This window comes from Sparus aurata, chromosome 1 (genome assembly GCF_900880675.1).
Source record: "Sparus aurata chromosome 1, fSpaAur1.1, whole genome shotgun sequence".
Classification (NCBI taxonomy): Eukaryota; Metazoa; Chordata; class Actinopteri; order Spariformes; family Sparidae; genus Sparus; species Sparus aurata.
In genome coordinates this window covers 9,219,488-9,239,241 of record NC_044187.1, presented here as the reverse complement: position 1 = coordinate 9,239,241, position 19,754 = coordinate 9,219,488, and the positions used below count along the sequence as shown (strand labels likewise).

General features: G+C 42.6%; 1 long non-coding RNA gene across 2 annotated transcripts in view; it reads left to right on the top strand.

Annotated features, from left to right (window-relative positions):
• Positions 1 to 19,754, top strand: part of LOC115585068 (uncharacterized) — a 120,597-nt gene that overhangs the window by 20,093 nt on the left and 80,750 nt on the right. For both annotated transcript variants that reach the window (XR_003984658.1, XR_003984660.1), the window contains exon 2: positions 5,540 to 5,608. This is a non-coding gene — a long non-coding RNA (uncharacterized LOC115585068). The remainder of the gene's footprint in view (positions 1 to 5,539; positions 5,609 to 19,754) is intronic.

Below are 19,754 nucleotides of genomic sequence, written 5' to 3'. Positions count from 1 at the left end.
TAAAGCTTTTGCCTATGCCAAACACGGTGGGCGTGGTGATAACCTCCATTTGATGCTTCGCCACGAAGCAGGAAGTCCTTGTAACTTCAACATACACTCGAGGGCCCATTCATCGTTACTTGCAGCTTTAATTTATTGTTGTAATTCTTAACATTCGCAAAAATGATGTTTAACCTGCCGTTGTTTTTCCTTTGTTTGCTGTGCTGTTCATATCTAACACTGTTAAATATTGGGCAGTGTGTCTATGTGAAAGGTCCTATATGAATAAAGTTGAGTTGAATAATGTCTGAACAAAACTCCATGTCTTCTTTATGTTTTTCAGTAGCTTTTGGGCCAGAGTGGTACAGAGACATGAGTTATATCAGCTGTGGCTACAGAAATCTGTAAGCAGGATAAATTCATAGTTTTCCTTTCTTAAGAGAAAGTTTTTAATACAGACAAAAGTTGTTATGCGAGTGTCGTATTTGAGTAAATGTACTTTGTTACCCTCCTCCTCTGATTAAGTATATGTTCATATTTATACACATGGGCTCATACGTATGCCTGCACACGCACTTAAACACAGACTTGATCCAAGCAAAGGACAGGGACCTGAGCAGGCCTCTGATAGGTAATTAGCTTGTGAAGTGACATAGACGTGCTTGCAGAGCCTCCGACAAATACACAAATACAAGTACACACATACACACACGCACACACAAGAGGCAGAGCTGGCTTGCTCTCTTGATAGGCAATTAACTTACTTCAGACACCTCATCAGCAAGTGAACAAAAATCCCCCTCTAATCGGACACACAAACACGCACACACACGTCCTCGCAGCTTTGCATATGCAGTGTTCATTGAAGCATTGATATGCAGCGTGAGTGGGAGAATCTGTTCCCATTGCTAGCGCCTTAGCATTGCTAAATTTCAAATGCACATACACAAACACGTTCAGCCACGCTCACACACACAGACACACACACTCACGTACTCTCATCGCAGGGATCAGGGGGCAGATGATTCGTCAGGAGTCCCGCTGAGTTAAGTAATCACACTCGGGTGTTTAATCACTAACGAGAACCTGATGATGCTCTTTAATTAACACAACACTAATTGAAGAGGGCTGGCGAATCACAGCTCTCGGTCCTGTCTGTTATTTGAATAATTAGAGAGCAAAGGATTGTGGGCGAGGAGCCTCCAGCTGTAGGTGGGTCAGATGCAGTTTGTGTAGCCTGGAAATGTATTAGAGGAGATTCGTATCGAGCGTTGTGGGCAGAACAAAGGCAGGAAGTTTAGAAGTTTCTCAAGAAGTATTGCCTTTATGTTCAATCAAGATTATTAACATTAATACAAAGATAGAAAAATGTACCTCAAAATTGATAATATTTCGACTAATTCCACATTGTGTGCATTCAAAAAGACATTTTACAGTAAAGAGTTTGTTTCTATTGATAGTAATGGCTCTTTCTTGGTAAACACAGTATCTTTGCATATTCTTGTTTACAATGCTGTAACTGACGTACATTGTAATGACGCTGTTTTGATTACAAAATGTCGATAGACTACTTTGCATGCCAATTACCCAGTTTGATTTAAAATCCGTATCCTGTTGAAGAAGTGAAGGGGAGCACTGAGAAGAGATTCAGCACAGAAAAACCAAACAAAGTTCAAGGTGACTACTGCAGGAATAGCTTATAAAAGCGCATGTAAACGTATGTATCTGTTCATCATGTCCTTGAGGCCTAGTAAAATGTACTCTGCAGCCAGGTAGGCTACTGGTCAATGCTAGAGAATTATTCCTCTACTTTACTGATAATAACTTCTGTAAGCCAAAAACCCTCAACACCAAGGCCTAAGAGTTTACTTGTAGTGGTAGTTGCACAAGTATATTTTACAGCATTTTACGGTTGGACAAATTGGTTTTCTGATTATTTGGATTTCAGAATACTGGGCCATCGGAACAATCTGCAATCCAACTCTTTGTTGTAATTTAACTTTAATTTGCGTCTAACCTGGACACACACTATTTATTTTAACCAATAAAAAAACTGACTGGCCTCCAAACTTCTGTACAGTAGACTTAAATTCAACTTGTTTCTCAACTGCGTCAACATGCGTCAATGTTGAGAGCTTCGTCAATCCTTTGTCGAACACGGATATTCATGTTTCATAGACTGAACGTAGGAACGTAACAGCCATGATTCATAATTTACCATGAATGTATGAACATTTGCAGAACCGTCTGTGTAAGAAGCTGATATGATTTTTACATCCGTGAGCCGGTTGTAAACAAATGTTCGGAAGCGTACGAATCCTCTTTGTGCCACCGCAAAAAGGCTGAGAGCACCATACGAAGAGTTAACAGGATTTTGATTCGACTGGCTTGATTAGAGTTGTGCCTCTTTTAAAGTGGGCCGAGAAGTTTGGTGAAGTTTTAATATGTCAGGGAGGGGAGGATAGGACCGAACATGGCAACACGGAGGGGGGATTAGTGTTTTGTTAATGAGGATTACCGTACAAACCGGTGAAAAGCAACTAAGCTGAGCACCACCGTCATCAAACCGATTTAGTTCCTGGCTCCTATTTAGAAGGATTACCAGACAATGTTATTGTAATTACAATTGTTCTACCAATGAGACTGTTGAAGCTATTCTTGTCCGTTGTTTTTTATATTTAGTGGGCTAGCGTTTGCGTATTTGCTCTGCTAGTCACGGTATCGGGTTTTACATGACCAGAAGACCTTATTGGGTTAAATAAGTTAAGCTAAGATTGTTTCTGGGGAAAAAGTTAGTGAACAGAAATACCAACAGTATCATGACAGAGTAATACAGCTGCAGATTCTTCCTCCACTTCAGCAGGAGGAAGATTAACCTGAGACATGTTGTCTTCTTTCTCCCTCCTCCGTTTATTTCCCCCCTGAAAGCTGCTGCTGTCTGTTTATAGGCTCCACATGGGAAAAGGACAAAGGTTTAAACAGAGGGGGGATTTCAAAAGATAATTAAGGAGGAACGAACAGGCAAACTATTGAAGGAGGCACGGAGGAGGGATTGGGAGCAGAGAGGATAACAGAGGAGCGGAAGCTACCTTTGTTTGTGTCTCAAACAAGTGGATCAACTCAACTGCCTCTCAGACGCCATGAATATGTATTATATCAGGTTATTCATCCACCGCCATTGTTCCACCCCAAATTATGTCCCACCAGAGGAACACTGAGGGAAGACAAAAGACAAATTTGGGCAAATAAAAATGTAACAAAAACAAAAAAAAGAGAAAACGACAGAGCTGTTCTTTTTATGTCCACACAGGTTCTTTTGTGGCGTTAGGGGAATCTTCAGAGATAACTCGCTTTTTATTCAACCGAATAATGGCGCCTTTTGAAGAAACAGCTCTAATTAACATCTATTTGAATAATCAGATTACTCTACATTCTTAAAAATGTGCTGGTGAGAAAGCAGGAATGTATAGCGTGGGTATATTCTTTTGTCATCGCGCTAATACACCGAAGGTAATATGAGAAATACTGAACGCTAAACCTTTTTTTTTTACAGAGAGCTGTAGCAAGCTAATTAAGGGGTTTATTGCTGGATGGGTTTCCTACGAGGATATGGCCGATACACGTTTAAAATCTTCCCATATCCATTTCTATTTTATTGATACATATTTTCATTATTCTTTGACTTACTCAAATGTCGGTCAATCGGTTAATCCACCACTTTGTTGCAGATTGAAGTATCTCATTTACAATAGATGGATTGCCATGACATTTACTACATGTATCCATGGTCACCAAAGGATGAATCCAACTGAGTTACCTTTCACATTGTGCCATCATTTTAATTTATCCCGTACTTTGGATTATGGCAGAGTGACCATATTACCAAACCCCCAAACCCCCAAACCGGCACATTTACCAATACTACAGGTACATTAAGAAGTGGAGCGACTGTTAGCATTTAGCTCAAAGCTCTATTGTACCAATCATATATAGGCTACAGCCTCACAGGTTGATGGTATGACTGTAGACACCAGTCTTTATGTTTTCACTGATGTGCGTTGGTTGTCGGCAGTATTACTAACTTTGCGAAACATGACGTTTTTTTAACAAATTTGTTAATTTGTCAGAAAATAATGGATGAATGAGAATCAAAAAAGTATCCAAACAATCTGGATCTAGTGGATTTAAATTAAATTTATTTGAGATTGGTCTTGATCGACTTAGCAGGGACTTCTGGGCCTTGGCGGAGGTATGCGCTCTACTGCATGCCATTTTAGTATTTGTACTGTTACGTTATAGATGTTCCTGATATCTGGTTTCACCTTTTCTTTAGGATACAGGTGTGTGTATTTTTATAACAACTAGTAAAGATGTAGAAAGGTCTACATATTTTAGTGAAACAAAGCTTTTCTGTGTTCTATCAATATGGAGCAAGACATCAATTAAGTTTAAAAGAAAGAAAAAAAGAAAACCTCATTCAATATTTTCAAAGCCTTGAGAGTAAACTGGATTAATTCACAAGACAGTTGGCTTTAATTAAATGAAACTCGAAGACAAGCTTAACAGACTGAGAGGCTTTCATACTTGAAATATGGTAAAATCACCACTTAATCCATGAAACAGTTTAAAGTGCTTTCACTCCAGCATAAACATGCTTAGAATGATGACTTGCACGTAATTCTAAATAATGATTCTGTGCTGATGATCTATATTATATAGACACACAAACAGACAAAGAATAAAAGGAGTGTCTTTCTGGCATTCCCAAGTCAAGTCAAACAATGAGGCGCACACACACATTCACACACTCCTTTGGCACAAACACAATAATATAGGTAGCACTCACCTGGAGGGAACAGAGGAACAAGGGGCTAATTAGTGATGATGAGAAGTTAATTTAGTCAGACACCTCAGGTAATAGTCTCCCCCCTTCTGTCTTCATCTGCCTCTTTCTCACCTTCCCTCTCCCTCATTCATTCCCCACTCTGCATATTGCTTTTTACTCTGCAGCCCAACAATTTTCATGTTAAGACAAGGTGTCAAATGTTCTGTTTTATGTTTTTTTTTATCCCTTCAGTATGTCTCCATGCCTCTGTCTCTCTATCCATCCGACACACACACACACACACACACACACACATACAATGACACATATCCACGTGTATTCTTCAGAGATTGCAGCGGCTGCAAAGCAGGTGAGATTGTCAAGTCGTCTAAGTGGGAAATTACATTATCTTCAGCTTTGACATTGCTGAATTGTATTAGTGTGTGTGTGTGTGTGTGTGTGTGTGTGTGTGTGAGACAGAAAGTGCGAGCAGGCGAGATGGTTCCTGAGCTAAATGTTTGCTAGCAGGTGAGCCTGTTGTTGACAGATGGTGTTTGTGAGAGAAGCTCGCTCCCTGCAGAGTCTCACCCCAGGAAAACGCTCATGCTAACGCAGACAGGCCCACTGTACACACACATATGCACACGCACTGTACTGGTACATACATGGAGCTGTAACACGCCGGCATGAGGTCTCTGAGTGTATTATAACCTGCTCAAATTGTGTCGTTCACAGCCAGTTCACAGCACAACCAGGTGAGACATAAAAGGGAAGAAGAGATACAGATAATGAAGAGGGGAAACGGTAAATAAATAAATGTTGGCAATGTTTCTGCAAACGTCACATTTCTTTATGTTGCAACTTTATATTTCTTAATGTTCACTGTTCAGTTTTAATGTTGCTGCTGCTGACATGCTTTGATTATGGTCTGATTAGGTTAAGGGGCTGTCGAGATGGGTGAAAACGATCTTTTTGTCCTCCGTCTTCCTCGGCATCATTTCAAGAATATTTGCGTCCACACGGATCCGCTGAAAACGACCGAAAACGCTGTAGTTCATATTCCAGGCCTATAGGTGGCGCTTGACATTCACCAAAAACGGAGAAGAAGACACGGAGCATGCGCGTTAAGCTTGCGCACTGTATACGGAGAAACCGAACACAACAAGAAGAAGATGAAAATGGCTAGTGCAAGGAAACCAGAACCGTTTGTGTGGACCGTTAATGAGGTCGAACTGCTGCTGCAACTCACACTCAACTACAAGGCGAGTAAGTTGCAAGAAAGGCTCAATATCTTCTGCGGCACGAACACGAGCATGTAGTCCGCCATTGTTGTTGTTGTTGTTGTTATGAGACGTCGCTGGGTGGGGCGATAGCGTCAACGTTTTGGAAAGTATGCGAATTCGCCTTCCACATGAGAACGGGAGGGCTGCGTTTTCGGATTTCTCCACCCTGAGACCCGTTTTCAAAAAAGTGCATTTTTGGGCGCTGCGTTTTCAGGATCCATATGGACGGTCGTCCAAAACGATGCTATACATGTGCGTTTTCGCAAAAGAGCGTTGTCGTCTGGACGGGGCCTTAGGCACAAACACCACCTGGATAGGGTCAGGAAAACATCACATCTCAGCTGAAAATGTGCTGACATCCATCCAAAAATATCCAGCTGTATGGCCACAAAAAGGGCTGGAAAATGCCCCAGTGTGTCGTCAAAATATATGGCTTTGTCACCACAAACACGACTTGAAATGTTCCTGATGTGTCACCGAAAATATCTGCCTTGGTTGCCACAAACATAGCTAGAAATATACCAACGCATTGTCAAAAATATCAAGTGGTTTCAGGATTACAGATGTTATAACCCACCGAACAGCGGCCTCTTTGCTTGGCAGCCGTGTCACCTTGCTGTGAGGCATGCTCTCCACCTCCTGACGTGAAAGTCAGCTCATATCCATATAATGTGAACCTGATATGACATGAAGTGTAGAAATGCGGATATGATTTGTGTGATATGCACACATTTTAAACGTATGTGTGGTTTGCAAAAACAGCTTTTTTCTCTGGCGTCGGGGCTGAAAGGATCAGTGAGTGGGTTGATTCACTACCATCATCTAATTTCTGCTTATAGAATAAAGAAATTACCCTCAGTGCCACTTGTGCACCTTATTCTGACAAGGCATTCTTCATTAGGGCTTTGGAAGTTCTAGGCAACAATGTCATTAGTGGCTAAACTGTAATTTATTGATGCTTTACAGATCAGCAACAATCCACTGGAAACATCTGACACAGGCTATCTGCTTTTAACTACACCTTCACATGTACATTGTGACACCATCCATATATAAGATGTAATTAATCCAATGAACGATGGCAGAAGTATATCAGGATGCAAAGAGAGGTAATCCTCTGTGAAGGGAAAGAAATCTATGACAGTAACACTTTTTCTGCCGTGATCTCAACATTAAATGGCAACACACACCAGTAGTGTATGATGGGCATCCCTAATCCGGAACCAATGTTTTTCTATGAGTATGAAAGATATTCTCCCATCAGCAAGATGTGATTCAGCTCCGTTCTGCCAGCAGCAAACACACTTTTTAATCCATCATGCGCACGCAAAGTGTGCAGGCAAATATGTGAACAATGCTGCTCATGTGGCAGTTTACTTATGTGTGTTAAAAGTGTGTTCATCATATGATAACCAATAGGGACAACTTTTTATAAAATCAAATTAAGAAGGATCAGTTCTTCTCCAGCACAACTTTCTGTCTTTAGACTTCAGATGTTTAATTCCCCATTAAAACCTCTTCAGTTTTTAAAACTTTGACCGCTTACCTTCTGTAAAACCACCAGTTCTACAAATTACAAATACCTCGAGATGTTTCATGTGTATCGTTAGGAAATTTCTACACTTTGTCATATAACGTTCAGAGTGACGTAGCCTGTGTGAGCTGAGTCAGGAGATGGAGGGGATGGTGGCCAGGTAACTCGGCTGCCAAGCGACAGGCCACTGTTAAACATGAAGTTTCAACATTTGTAAGGGTGAAACCACTGGATATTTTTGATGCAACGTCTGGACATTCTCCAGCTGTGTTTGCAACAACAAAATTGGATATATTAGACGTGACGGTTTACCATTTTTCCAGCTGTGTTTGTGGCAACAAAACTGGACATATCTGATGAAACGTTGGGATATTTTCAGGGTGACAGAACCAAGTAAGCCAAAACATAAACCAAAAAATACCTGCGCTGTTTTCTGCCATAGAGAAATGTAAAAATCCAATATATCTGTGATTTGCAAAAATGTACACTGCCAACTTGTACGCTGGCAACTGGATTTGGAAAACAGCTTGTCACAATTTATAAACCTCTTGTTCTGTGTCCATTCAAAGAGTGGCAGCAAAGGAAGTGAATAATAAAGAAACAAGCAGAATGGAAGAGAAAGTTACAATGACATCAAAAACCTTAAATCCACCAGCTCGTGACACCATTTCACTCCTCGGCTGGCTGACCTCGCACAGACAGCAGCCATTTTGTGCCTCTGAGATCAGATTAGTAGTCTGGTGGCACTGCTTCCTATCAGCAGGTCTGCTGGAGCGTGGCAACTGTGGAGGAGTCACTATTAGAGCTAATGGCAGACTAAACAGCCTTTAAGTCAGGCCTGTTGGGTGTAATGAGACTTTAAGTGTGATGATGACAGGAGGAGCGAGAGGAAGGAAGAGCACACTGACAACTTGGCGTTAAACAACCACTTAATGCTGCTCTGGAGCTATATGTAGGTGACGGATGAGAAGACCAAAACAAACACGGGGAGAGGTAACTGAACTGTAAGGAAATATGATAAACTTGCGTGTCAGAAGGGTCAAATCACAGAGTCGACAGAGAGGCAGGCAGTCAAAGTGTTAGAAAGAGAAGAGAGATACGGCGAGGGGAGGGGGAGCGAGTGAGAGCTCCTGTAATTAGTCAGTTAATTACATCTGGATGATGATCTGCTCGGGGGGATGGATGTTGTTTGAGCTGTGTGTGTGTGTGTGTGTGTGTGTGTGCGTGTGAGTGTGTGTGTGTGTGTGTGTCTGTGTGTGTGTCTATCCTTGGCGGCTGTGTACACTCCAGAAAGCGTTTACTGAAATGGGAGCTAATTCTCGCTGTCTGAGGCCATTACGGTATTAATTTAATTTGGGTTAGCTGTCGCTAGCTCATTAACACATCTAATTAATTCATTGACATCAGAATTAAGTTGTTTCACTGAAACTGACACCTCTCTCTCTTATAAGAGAGAGTGGGAGGAGAGGCAGCGACAGATTGAATGAGAAGCAGAGATAGGCGAGGAGACGAGGGGGGAGAGAGATGATGGATTTAATCATATGTACAAGAAAAATACTATTAATAAATGTTGTTAGCTGCGGTGAGTAGAGTCAAACTCTTCTGTAGGTAATGAGGAAGAGGAATGAAGAGTAACAGTGAACACAGAGATGCAGGTAATTGTTGGTGAAGAGACGAGAAGCAAAACAGAAAGTGGATGCTTTGGTGTTTTAATGCAGCCATTTGAGAGGTGAGGCCAGAAGTGAACAAGGTACGCAACTCCACTACCTGAGTCACAGTAAAGTTACTCCTGGTCAGATATTACTCCAATCCAAGGGGAAGTTGGTCAGTTACATGTTCACTTGAGCCGAATTTAAGTGTAGTTTCTTTCCAATGTCAACGAATCGATGTGAATATCAGTTCGTCGGCGGTGGATTCACACAGGACCCGGTTCCAACACGACAGCTTGGTGGGCAAATTCATATTAAGTCATTTATCTGATCAGCCAGAGCATAAACGCTACAACTGCAAGTATGGACAGCTTTGTTAAAATGTTTATCTAGAATTAAACAAATGTTATACCGTCATAACCTGACATGCATTCTCGGGGTGAATGGAAATCTTTTGCAGGCAGAACAGGGCAAACATTTAAAATGAAAATGATAGAAAACATAGACTTCAGCATGGACATCTTTACCTGCTACACATACTGCCAATACATGAAAAAATTTAATGCAAATGTAATTCTGGACAAAAACTACAAAAGCGTCATCTGTTGCAAATGCAGGTATGAAAGAAATATGCACACCCACCTGTTCACACAGTTCAAATCTCCCCAGGTAAGAACACCTGAGAATATTGGCCAGTTAATTAAAATTCGGAGAGAAGATTATTTCGGCGCATGTTGGCGTGGGTGTGTAGTTAGAGGTGGGACACCTTTGGAAGTGGCACGCAGTGTGAGGCTGGCTAGAGGTAGGGATTATTTGGATGTAACACGCAGTGGGTTTCTTGTTAGAGGGGGGCGTCGTCACAGTCTGTCTCTGTGGTAAATTTGATTAAGGCTGGCGGGAGGAGGTGGTCCAACCGTGAACAGGTGCCCCTCACAGTTGAGTCGGGTTCAACCCTTGGTCTCGCTCTCCCTTCTCTCTGACATTGTACTTCCTGCTCTTTGTTCTCCCTCCGTCTCTCCACGTAATCCCTCTCTATTTTCACCGCTGTCTCCCCTCGCCACCGCTCCCCCTCTGCTTCATCTGTCTCTGTTTGTCTTGTAATCAGTCGCAGGAATGGCGGCCTCGTAGCACGCGGGACCAGCACCTTGAAACGCTTCTCCTTCCTCGGCTCGTCTCGTCCTCGGCTCGGCTGCGTGACTTTCACTGACCTTCACAAACCTCACGAGCCTTCCTTCCCCCTCCTGTTCACTCTATTCCTGCTTCCTACGTCTTCACCACCCCCCCCTCTGTAGTTCCCACCTGTCTGGATCAATCCAGCCAAACTCAGACCACCATTTGTTAAACTCACTGACTGATATTATTTGTATTTGGTGCAAGATGTGAAATCTGCTGCACGTTGTCAAATCACAGATCAGTTTCGGAGTTAATATTATATTTTATATCAGCTCTAACGACATAATACTCACTAAGATCTGAAAACGTGAAAAAAGCTACAACAAAGTCTGACAAGGGAAGATACAAGAGCCAGATGGTTCAGGTTGTGAACAAGCCAACAGTGTAGGCAGGTGATCAATACCACTTTATTTGCAGTTAAACTGAAGGTGATTAGCTCGGTTCCTGACCTCTGAATCACCGCCCAGATCCTTGATTTGTTTTCAGTCTCTCCCCGATTAGTCACTCACTATATACCGTACATACCAGCCCTCTGCCCTCCTCCACCTAAACTACAGTTTACAGTTTTGTGTTTCTTTATCTAGCTCCTTAGCTAGGTTGTAGCAACTCTAGCTAGTCAGTTCACGTATCTTGGTAGGTAATCAGGCTGGAAAAAAAGGGAGACTTTCTGGGTTGTGGAAACGCCTCCATATAATCCATATACACCACAGATTAAAAGTCAAAAGTACATATCTAAAATTTGCATTTCTGAAAGTATCTTCAAGTGGAAGCATTGTGAGAAATGGCGTTTTCCCACCGGCGCCAAGTCAAAACAAGCCGTGCAGATTTTTAATTCGACACTTGACACAGAAGAAGACATTCTTAAAAGTTCAGCTCGCAGTACTTTTGTACCTTCTATCTGAATCTCTTTAGTCTCTTGTACTTTCAAAGACCTTTATGTGTTTTACTGTTTCATCATGTTTCATCATGGAGTGAAGCTTAGTAACTGCTGGTGAAAACACGTTTCCTGTAATACTGCTTCATAATAAAAGCTTTTAAATTACTAGATAATGGGGAGCTTTGGGAGTTATCAGAAATGTAAGTCTTTGTAACTTAATTAGCGGAGCCACTTTGTTTTTGGTAATTCTCTTGGATAGCACAAGATTGGTACAGGAGAGTCATTGGTTTAAGACACACCTTCAAGCAGGTAGCCGAGTTGTGGTGGAAAAGCAAATCCCTGCTGAACCGAGTCAAACCGAGTAGAGCCAGGCCGGCAAAAGTGTGCCTGTGTTCAGGAGCCGTCATTGCCAGGTAGTCCTTCAAAAAGAAGAAGAGGAGGGATAAAATGATGCCGGGCTAAAGATGATCAGGAAGAAATGATGTGACATTTAGAAGTGTATTTCTTCTTCTTTGGACCTTTTTCATCCATTTTCAGCAGCAAACTGAGCGAGCGCAGTGACGAGACGCAGATTAGTAGCAACATTAACGTACGTGAGCTCACCTCTGACTACACACACCTCAGACAGAAACTGAGAAACACTCAACTGATTTGTATCGCTATGAAATTGAGAGATTACCAATTGGGAACACAACAGGAGGTAAGGGTGAAATATAGGGAGACTGTCGTAAAAATTAAGAGAGTTGACAGGTATGAAATAATGAATGGATAATAATCTTCTACTGCCGAACCTGGCCTTTATTATAACAGAAGATTTACTGAACACTTAACCGGAGCAGCAAGAGCTCAAACTCAAAAACAAACAAGCCAACTCGACTCCTCTGTAGCACTGTGGCACGGTCTGTAACACTGGAACAAACACAAACAAGTCCTCAATAACACTGTGCTATAAAACACCCGACCCAGAACCGATCCACTTAACCTCTTTCAACATTGAAGTGACGAAAAATAGGATTAGCAAGTGGAATTTCATCGCTGGATTACAAAATGTTATCCCTAACACTGCTAATTGCTGTTTTTAAGTAAAAACAATTGGCGGCTCAGTCTGATTATCAGGTGGATTCACCGAAAATGTTGGCGATAATCCAGCTGGTGTGCTGGAAAACTGCGCACACAGCTGCAAGAAGAGCGGTGAATTAAAACCAGGAAGCTGGGATCGATGTTTACAGCTGATGGTGTCAGTATTAATTTCGCTTAATTTGACTTTGTTTTCTTTTCCAAACTTTTTTTTGTTTAAAAAAAATCCGTCTGATCAAAATGCATCTCTAGCAAATTCCCACAACTCGGCGAATACCTCGGTGAGCGGCGTGTTATTACATCCAACAGAAAAATCGTTAACAAAACTATGAGATGAAGTTGTAATAAACCACGACGTGTCCTTAAAAGTCTCAGCCTGTCTCGTTAACACTGTGTTAGACAGTTATTCCCAGCGGAGGGAGAAAACGGAGAAAGAGGGAGTGATCGACAGAGAGAGAGAAACCTCACCTCCTTAGTACGGAGGAGCTACATCACCAGCTGCAGCAATTAACCCCTTGTTCCTCTGGGAACCATTAGAAGGTAGAATAGCCTTTAAAATTACATATGGCTGCAATTAGGGCAGAGAGAGTGATGAAATGATTTGGCGGAGATTTTTCTGTATAGATTTTTTAGGAAATGGCCCTTTTTATAGCACCATAAATTGAAGCTAAAAGAGTAAAGTGCTTCAGCCTCTCCTCTCCTCTCCTCTCCTCTCCTCTCCTCTCCTCTCCTCTTTTGCTCTTTTCTCATTTTCTTTCCTTTCCTCTTTTGCCGTGATTCCTCCACTTGTCTCCTTGTCTCATTTGCTCCCCTTATTTCTCTAGTTCCTTTGCTAGCAAACTTTCCTCCCCTCTGTGTTCCACTTTCCTCCTTCCTCCTTTTCCATTATGTTATTTTTTGCCCCCCCCCCCCCCTTCCTTCTCCTCTTATCACCTCTTTACCCTCATCTTCGTCTCCTTCTCCCTTTTTCCTAGTCCTCCTCTCATCTCCTCATTTGCTCACACCATTTCCTCTCCCCTGTTATTCCTCCATTCCTCCTCTCTTCTACGTCCTTCCTCCTTTAGATTTTTGTCCCCTCTCCTCCTCTCATCTCCTCCTCACCCTACTTTTTTGTCTCCTCTCCTTTTTTATTTTCTCCTCTCTCTCCTCCTCTACCTTACCACTTGTCTTCTCTCTCCTTCCTCTCCTTTGCTGTGCCTCCTCCGTTTGTCTCCTTACCTCATTTCCTCTCCTCGCTTTTCCTAGTCCTCCTCTCATCTGCTCATTCGCTGACACCATTTTCCTCTAATCCCTTTTCTTCTTCTCTCCTTCCTCCCTACATTTGTGTCCTCTCCTCTCCCAACCCTGAGTCCTCCTCTCATCTCCTCCTTTTCTGCTCTTTTCCTTTATCTCATTTCCTCCCCTTTATGTTCCTCTCCTTCTCGATTTTTTCCCCCTCCTCTCCTCTCCTCTTTTCCCCTGCAATAACAGAAGGAGATGGCTTAAGCATCTGTGTCATCAGTGCAGATTAATGTTCTAATAATATTCACAGATGTCATTTCAAAACTCTCCATTTGTTTATTTTTGCTCTCCGTCTCCCCCCGAAGCTCGCCCGCCGCTCTCCGTCGCTTCCTCGCCTCCTTTTCTTTTCTCCTGTCAATGAATCACAGGACTAATCACAGGCCCGTCGTGGACTTCAAAGCAGCCACTTAAGAAGGCCTGTCTCATTCGAGTGTGACACACACGCCTCTCCAGCACCACTGTTTTTTGAATCATTCTTAATCGGGATAATTACACATGAGAGGAACTAAATGAGCGGAGTCTCGAGTTAAAAAAAAAAAAGGGGGGGGGGCAGGACGGCGAGAGCTGATAGCGAGAAAAAAGGGAAGACAGCAAAGTGCTTCCTGACACGTTTATTCATTTGCTTATTATTTTGCCGCTGTAGTTGTTTGTTTACTCATTAAGGATAATCCAATTAAAGCACTTAAGAGCAGCTTAAGACGAAGCGTACACACACACACACACACACACACACACGTCTCAGAGAGGGTCCAGTCTTGGAGAGAGGACAGGTTGTGTTGGGGTCTGTAGCGCCTGCAGCCTCCACCCCTCCCTGCCACTACAAACAGGGCTTCAGGAGAGCGTGCCAGGGGCTTGGGGCGCTGAGACCATAACATGCCTCCATGGCGGCTCCACGTTGGCTCCGGAGCTGGTCAGTCGCCTGCCTGCCTGCGTCCCCCCGCAGCGCTTTCCTGTCGTGTGTTGGCTGACTGGTCCCCCAGTGCACATATGCCCACTTACACTGTGTTCCTCTCTAATTAGCTGCTCTTGTCTACACAGGCGCACAGGCTTTGTTAAAACATTGCTATGCCTTTCCCTGGCATGTTCCTCGTCGTGTAAAAATGAATCCTCCTCACATCAGCAGACGATGCGGCGGGTTCATTAATCCTGGCCTCGTGCGTCGCTGGCTGGGCTAATAAAGAGGACGCTCATGGCTCTTTTTACACCAAACAAGCAATAATAATCTGGAGGGCAGGCGGCGAGGGTGGAGAAATGCCTTTTACCTCATTTTCTGTTGGTTTTCCACGAGTCGTTTATTTAATCTACGAGATCCCTCGCCGGCTTAACGCCGCGATACCAACGCCGCTTCTCCTCCAGTCATTTTTCATTACTCTCTAACCAAATCAACTGTTATCTTTTTTCTTTGTTAATTCTTCTTCCTGTGATAGAGGAAGAGAGAGAGGGAGGCAGAGGATGAGAGTGACTCTACTTTAGAGTTTGATCATTAATTATTAGTCTCTGGTTCCTCTGAGGAGAGAAGCTGATGACAGCTAATTAAGGATGAAGTGATGTATATGCTCTCCCTCCCTCTCTCTGTTCCCCCCCCCCCCCCCCCCCCCCCTCCCTGTCTCTCCCCCTCCCTCCCCTGCCCACCTGCCAAATCATATGCTGGAGCTATAGACAGTAAATATCCAGAATAAATGTGTGGACGGCGGCAGCACACATTGTGTTTACAGCATGCTTCAGTGATTTTTCAGCAGAGTGATTCTCATCCTAAATATGAAGGATTGTTTTTTGGTGAGTTCAAACGACACCAGAGTCTGTGAGTGGAAATATCTGGGCCATTTTAAAGGATAAGGCTGGTGTTATTATTATTATTTATTTCAGACTCTCAAATACTTTTCTAGCGTCCCTTTACTGTCTGTGATTCTCAGCCTTTCATTCCTACTGAAGATGTAAATCTTTAGAAATCACAGATTTATAGTTTAAATTATAAAAGGAGCAATAATTTCCTAAAACATCACAGCATGGCAGATTTAATCCAACTTTTAGTTTTTTTGCAAAGAGGAGTAAATAGTGTTTGTTCAGGACTAGTTTCAGTTGTGGGTTAATACACATTTTGGCGCTCTAGTGTGTAGAGAAGTAGGATTGACTCAATATAAACAATGAATAAACAAAATAACACACCCACCACATAGAGTATGTACTCTTAGTATAACCTTTTTATTGTTATTTTAGTCTTTTCGTCTGATTTGTTGACGATAAGAGGAATATACAGCAGAATATTTACAAGCCCTATCCTTTAAAGTTCCACTATGGTGGCGCTGTGGAGCTTTCTGGAGGATTAGCAGCTCCTCTTTGTTTTTGGAGCTCGTTCTGTACTAACATGGATGATTGACACGATTAACATTCCTGCTGACTGAAGGGAATAATGTGAACTTGTACGTCCATTGACACCTGGATGCACCACAAAATAAATAAATATAAGAATACTAGCTGATTTAAACCCACCGTGATGTTTGTGGTCCACCAGTTTGAAGCCTCAAGTTTGGCGTTATGGCCGCCATCGTCTTTGTTTTTCATTAATGATATTTGGATGAGAGAGCAGAGTTGGAGAGGATATCCGTGCAGAGCCTTTGAGTTGAGAAAGTCGCGTCATTTCCATTAACTCCAGTGGATTATTTTTGTTCTAAACAACGGTGGATCGTCGAGCTTCTAAATAGTAAGCTGCAACTTCTACCAGCCCGGTACTGTAAATCAATCAGTCAGTTAATCATGTGAGCTGCCAAACATCGCACTTCAGTCTCTCTGAATTCATGTATTTTAATCGCGTGCCATGAAATCTGTGACGTCTTCTTGCTCTCAGTCTCTCTAAATGGAGCCACAATGTACAACATGAGCATCAGGCTGGGTTAAATAATAGTTGAAACTACAGATTGGGACCATAAACTGATGAGGAAACTGTTTGTTGAGGTAATAATCGAGTGAGAAGTAAGATAATTTTCTTATAGGCTTACATACAATCAGACTCCTTCTTGAAACCGGTGCCATTAGACAGAATGCAGGCTTCAGACACTTCCACTTGGCTTCGGTTACATCGACCAATATATCAACCTGGCAGATGTGTTGGTGTAGCTCAATACAAAGGAAAAAGCCTCCTGAAGGCTGCAAAAGTAAACAAATAGAAAAGAAAGTGATGAGACAGCTTCTGGGTGACAGAGGAAAACAGAGCAAAAGTATTAAATCTTTGGTAAAATGTCTTTTATCACATCGTGTTAGTACAAAGTCAGTAAGCATAAACAACTGAGAGGTGAGGTCACTGTGTGGTTTTCGCTTCATCATCCTCCGCTACAGCTGCGTCTGCTGTGTCGATTCACCTCCAGCCAGATCCACAGAGAAGTGACTGGCAGATAGATCATCATGTCACTCCTGCTTTTCTTCCTCTGCCCTCAAACAGCGATGATGATGTCTTTATGACACGTCCCCGGGCAGGAGGAGGGGAGGAAGAGCGGGAGCCGAGCCGATGGAGAGGTGGGAGGAAAGAAAAGGGAGAGAGGTGGAACGAGGTGTTGTTTTTTTTTTAAAAAAAAGGTCCGGGGATGGAAAACTGTGGCACATTGACCGCAGTTGGACCACGACTACGGTAAGACCAGCTGGACAAACAGAACGTGAAGTGAAAAGCCGCCGTGCCCACACACCCCCCCCCCTCCCCGAAAAAAGCTTTTCTCTTGAATTTGCGGTGACTCCAGCAATAGCAACACCAGTGGAGGAAATCATTTGTGCCTCCAGGCGAGTCATTACAGAAGCAGAGTGTGAGATTGCAGTGACAAAACTCTGTCTCTGGCCTCACGACCAGCCAGAGACCAGCACGCTTCTCCACACTCATTACTTCATACCTCCTCTCCTCCCCCTCTGCTCCTCCCTCGCTCCTTTTATTTTCATCACACCCTCTTTTGTGATTTCATTGTATTTTTTATTTTTTTCATCATCAGGTCAGACTTATTATATAGTTTGTACGTAGATTGCATTTCATGTTTGGCACAATTTTCTCAATGTTTAACAGTATCCCATTACAAAAAAAGTGAAATTTGCCTTTTCACATGTGAAATTCACTGTTTGAAATGTGTTGATTCTCATTTGAAGATAGCCAGTAACGTGAAATTGTGATTTTCACACATTGGCTATTTTCAAAGGCGAACCAAAGATAATTAACATGTGAATTCTACTTTTACATATTATCACATGTGAACTAAAATTGTAACATGGGAATAGAAAATAAGGTCCCCTGTGTATTACATGTGATTGGCTGATTATCACATCCGGATTAGAATTTGCACATGTGGGAACAAAACGTGGAACATGAAATCACATTAAATTTGCTTCTTAGCTTTTGAACTCCTCATTTTTTCCACAAATTTTCACATGTAAACTAAAATTTTAACATGCAAAAAAGATAATATTGTCACATGTGATTTGACAATTTGTGAATTGCTTTGGGTACATGTGACTGAAAATTCACACACGTGAATCACATGTGGAAACAGGAGCACTTATGTCAACACCACCAACAACAAATAGCTTAGCTTTGACATACAGAGGTAAAAATTCCTAAAAATTAAAATGGCTAAGTCTTTATATACACAGACAACAGCTACGCTAGATTTATTGATATGTTTTAATGTCCATGCAGGAGAGAAACAGGCCAAATCTGTCAGTCATGATCACACAAGAGCACACTTATATGAATACACCTGTAATATATATCTAATAATGAGTTAACAGACTTGTATATCATATCAAATTAATTTATATATATTAATATTGTGATATTCCACGTACCCATTCACTAACTATTCCTGCGCCTTTTAAGAGGAAGTCAATAAAGTTAGTTGACTGTTAACTTTGTGACATTTTCACCAGAAACATTCAAACCAAGACAACAAAGCGAGACTTGTCCTCGTCTGTTTGCAGACTGTTTTTGCCCTCGCTGGCCAGAAGGTGTCAGCTCTGTGTTGGGTAGTGGTCCACGTCCACACACACACACACACACACACATACACACACAGACACACGCACACACAATACACATGCACACAGACGGACACACGCACGTACAAAGCAGTGCGCTATGGCCCACTGATGTCCAGCTGCTCCTGTCAACACTCCGCTACAGCGTGTAATTCACCCTCACACACAACGGCAGCTGAGACCTGAGAGGAGCCCCAACCCCCCCCCCCCCCCCCCCCCCCCCCCCAACACACACACACATGCACACACACGCACACACACATATAGTAGTTTGAAGGGAAAGGAGGAAATAGGAGGTGAGAAAGAGAGAAACTATAAAGAAAAATAAAATAAGTGAAGTGGACAGAGAGCTGGACATGGAGAGGGAGAGTTGTGGGTGACAGACGCACCGAGAGCCAGACAGACAAAGAGAGGGGGGACACTGTTTAAGTGGCCTAATCAAGGGACCACCCCTTCAAAGGGAGGGCTGGTGTGTGTGTGTGTGTGTGTGTGTGTGTGTTTGGGCAGGGGGGAGGCTGGGTGGGTTGCACATGGACAGACTGAGTCCAAGTTCCCCTGCAATTATCAACTTACCCATCCTCCCCCCTCCTCCTCCTCCTCCTCCTTCATCCCCTGAGAGACCCAAGCTGCTGTACCCATCAACAACTCATTCAGGCCTTAACAAAGCAGCACCACGCCTACCCACACACACACAATTACACGCACACACATTTTTACAACGGCGCAGCCCGGGTCGATGCTGACTCCGTGGATTAATCCTCCACACGAGAATCATTTGAAAACAACCTCCAAAATCAAGGGGAACGTTTATGTGATCTCATTTGAAAGAGGTTGTTTTGTTGCTTTTGGTTACATTAATATGTTAAATACACAAAGTGTTGTTAATCAACAAGCATGAACGTCACAATAGATGTCCTGCCTTTTATTTATGCTTAGGAATCAGGAAAGACGTTGCAGAAATCGTTTTCATCAAATGGACTTTTTGTGAAAGCATTTAAGGATAACTCTGCTGTTACTGCTGAGGTTTTTTTTTTAACTCCCTTTACTAATAAAAATTTCACTATCGCAG